The sequence below is a fragment of the Triticum dicoccoides genome, chromosome 3B, assembly GCF_002162155.2.
Source record: "Triticum dicoccoides isolate Atlit2015 ecotype Zavitan chromosome 3B, WEW_v2.0, whole genome shotgun sequence".
Lineage (NCBI taxonomy): Eukaryota > Viridiplantae > Streptophyta > Magnoliopsida > Poales > Poaceae > Triticum > Triticum dicoccoides.
In genome coordinates, this window is record NC_041385.1 from 456,939,343 (window position 1) to 456,943,382 (window position 4,040).

At 44.2% G+C, this 4,040-nt stretch overlaps 1 pseudogene; it reads right to left on the minus strand.

Moving 5' to 3' along the window:
- Positions 1–678: 678 nt before the first annotated feature.
- LOC119276503 lies at positions 679–3,827 on the minus strand (annotated as a pseudogene).
- Positions 3,828–4,040: the final 213 nt, after the last annotated feature.

The window sequence follows — 4,040 nt, forward strand, 5'->3', positions numbered from 1 at the left end:
CGCCAGACCCAGGTCGGAGCCCCTTGCCGCAGCGCGCGCCGCCGCTCCTCCGCGCCCTCCCCTCCGCGGTTGCCGGCGGCCGCAGCGGATCCGGCGCCCTCACTGGCCATTTCCCTCTGCCTGATTCGGCTTCGGCGAAAGGCCGACCACATACTAGCGCTTCGAGAACTCGATCGACCCTGTTACCGAACAGAGCATTCCATCCATTTTCGCAGGTAGTTCTGCCCAGTGTATGTAACATAACATTCCAATGCCAACCATGTTAGATGCTTAACTGCTGTACTCGTTCCTAGTTAGGGTCCAAGTCTATGCATATCTTAATACTTTTAGCTGATCTTGTGCAGACTTATTATAGTTTTCGTCTCTGTTTGCAGAAATGGATGGATTCTCATGTTAGTGCCTGGCAGTAGCATTAGTGCCCTTGATTAGTTGACCTGGTGACGGTGGGGAAGACATCACCATAGTGTTAACAACAACAAAAACATGTAGTCACAATGGGGAGACTAGAGAGATGAAACTGGGGAGACTGGAAACATGAAAATGGTGTTTGTGAAAATAAACCACCTACCTTACGATGTTGATAGCGTTTACAGAGATGTAGTAACTGAGTTGTTCCCACCAAATTTGTTGATAAAAAGAAAGCATTGCTGTTATGAGAAGAATACTCGGTGCCTGTTATGCAAGGAAATATCAGCCCATCATGCTGTTTATTTGTTGCATTTGAAACACAAAAACCTGCTAACATTTTACAATAGGTTCCTGCAAATGCACACAACAATTCACCTTTTGCATCTTATCTACTTATGCCTATTAGCTTATAACGTCAACAGAGCTAACAAACAGTGTGCACAGCTCAAATATTTACATCAGCTGCATTGCATGTCAATACGAATAGGCAGGATGGTCGTCTTCATCATCATATGACATAAGAGCCTTCAGAATCTCGTCCATTGTCGGCCTCTCGCATCTACCTCCAAGGCATGCAACAGCTATTCTCACTATTGCAGTTGCCTGCTCTAGATCGAAATTCCCCTTCAATCTGGGATCCACTAGATCAATGATCCTCTCAGTAGCCAGAGTCTGTTTGGCCTCCTGGATGAAGTCTGGAAACTCCACTTGTCTTCCGTCAACCATTATGCCACTTGAAACCCTATCTCCAGTCACAATCTCCAGTCACAATCTCCAGAAGCACAACTCCGTAGCTGTAAACATCGACCTTCGCATTGATCGGCGTATTCAATGCCCATTCTGGTGCCATGTAGCCCATTGTGCCTCTCATATGGGTGAAATTGAAGCTAGCACTGTCTCGCTTCGCAAGCTTGGCTAGTCCAAAGTCTGCTATTTTGGCATCGAAATCTCGAGTCAGGAGTATATTTTCTGGCTTCACGTCACAATGGACGATCCACTCGAGGCATTCATGATGTAGATAAGCAAGACCCCTTGCTGCACCCACAGCGATCTTGTACCTTTGGTTCCAGCCGAGCAGACTTTCAGTACTTCTCTCACCAAAGAGGTACTTGTCCAGTGACTCATTCTCCACATACTCGTATACTAATAATCTGTTTTTCCCTTCTGAGCAGAATCCCATCATCCTGACCAAATTTATGTGATTAATCCTTCCAATTAGAGTCACTTCTGCCCAGAATTCCTCTTCTCCCTGTTGGACATTTGTAAGTTTCTTTACTGCAACTATTTTCTTATCTTCAAGTACTCCTCTGTAAACAATTCCAGCACCCCCTCTCCCAATCTCTTCTTTGAACTTTCCAGTTGCTTCCCTCAGTTCTCTGTATGTAAACCGCCTGAACTGGTTTGTTATCATCTTGTATCCATCCTCCATTGATTTGGGCATGTTACTCTTTCTGAAGAAAAGACACCATCCTGTCACAATAACAAGCAACTCTAGAACTCCCAGTATTGCACCAAAGACATACAAGTATATCCACTTTATGTTGTCCTTCTTTATTCCATACATGTTTGCTGATCCTATCATAATCTCTGAACCACTGGGTCTGCAGGTTAGGGTTTTTTGTTTGAAGACCGAGGATGCTGAACCATTGAAACTCTTTGGTACTTTCATGTAGTTGTCTCCTGGGAAATACGGGTACACCTGACCGTTGTAGAGTATGTCTTTAGTATAACACCAACCATCCCCACCCTTGTATGTGAAAGATATACATGAGCTGCTGTTGAGGCAAATGTCCCAACATGCTTCAAATGAGATGGATTGATTAGAACCCAGATCAAAGCCATAGAAGTCTGCATGAGGTTGCTTAACAAATGTAAAGTTATCATGTGGTTGATTGCTGCCAATTGTGAATGTTGGTTTGCATCCCTTGTTCCAGTCTGTTGGATCAACCATCACATATTCTGGAGGACATCTACATTTAAGGCCTTCTGAGTAGTCACAAAGCCCATTCTTGCCGCACAATCCGTGCACATAGCACATCTGTATTACAGCCTGCCCTGTAACCACCCATTTCCTTGCTGACGCATCCAAGCTGTACATTCTAAAATTTCCATCATGATCAATTGTAATCCTCCTCTTGATCCCAGGGCCTGAATCTGAAGCCACTATTTTAAACCCATCACTTGACACAAAATTACCCTTGTCGTCCAGAAATGCGACCCTGGTGCTGTTATATCTATTTCGCCCATTTTTCTGTGCATCGTAATCTGGACTTGGCCAGTAGATGCTTGTAATATCTGGGCCATCATACAACAGGCGCAAGACATTGTCGTTGTCAAAATAGAGGTGATGGTAACCAGAGGCTAACCTTATGTCTTTCTTGAGTTTCTGCCAAGGGAGCAAGGTGTGTGTTGGTGAATCAAAGCTCTGCCATGCGATTTTATTGCTCGAACCATTGATTACGAGGTTGCCAGTGTCGAGGAGGGAAACAATTGTGTGCTTGCCTGAAGATGTCTTGCTTTCCCATACCATGGAGCCATTGGTATCTGCCAGGACCAGGTTTCCATCCTGGTTCAGCGATATTCTGGAGCTGTGAAGGTTCACCGGGGAATAGTAGCCATTTGCCGCGGAGTAGGGATTCGCTGTCCAGACAACCGTTTTCACGGTGGTGTACCAGATGGAGAAGGTGAAAGCATTTGTCCCAACTCGGTGGAAGCCGCAGGAGAAGGTGGTGTCTGGTGAGAGGAGAAAGATTCTGTCATGGTCTTCTGGTCTCATATATGAGCCGGTGGTCATGGTCTGCCATGGGGAAGCAGAAGCACAAGAGCAAAGGTGGAAGGAGAGAGATGAAAGAAGGGCGAGGAAGAGCAGTGCAGCCATTCCCCCCCTCTCCGAGGAGCTCTGCTTTGGGTGGGTATGGAGGTGCAGAGATTAGAGAGTGGTAAGGCTTCTTAAGTTCCAAATGCTTTGCTTTTTAACTAGATGACGATGTGCATTAGCACATAGACCTATTATCTTAGATGCTGAGTTGAACTATTGAAAACTAGACTGAGAAGACAAACTTGTCATGCGGGTCCAGAGTGTACACGTTGTTTTGCTATAGTTAAGGTATTGGGTTGGTTGGCATGATGTCAACTGATGGAACGTTGTGCGTGAAGGATACTGCCAGTTACTATTTACAAATTAGACATAGAAAGGGGCTAATGGACCCGCACTTGCATAATCCAAAATTAGTACTATTAAACTAATAAGACAATGCTGACTAAGTAGGCAGTGGTCACTACTAAATACTAATATAGCAATGTCTTTCGTCAAATCAAAAACCTACCTACTCATGGGACCTCCAATGAGGTTTTTTTTCTCTTAACGACCTTATCTGGTTAACACAAGTTTTTCGTCTTCAGAAGTGAAAAAAAAAAGTTTTTCGTCTTCATTCCAAGTAAAACCAATATGCATATGTGCTGCAGCTTTAGATTTTGCACGATTTGTATATCTTAGCTCTAGCGTTCATAATCTTCTTCACACAAGACCAATTCTGTATCCTGTTTTAGTTATTTAACCATTAACAATAATATAGCAAACTTTTGTGCTTTTGAGTTTCCCTTGAGAAAACTAAACGCCACGCACATGTTGT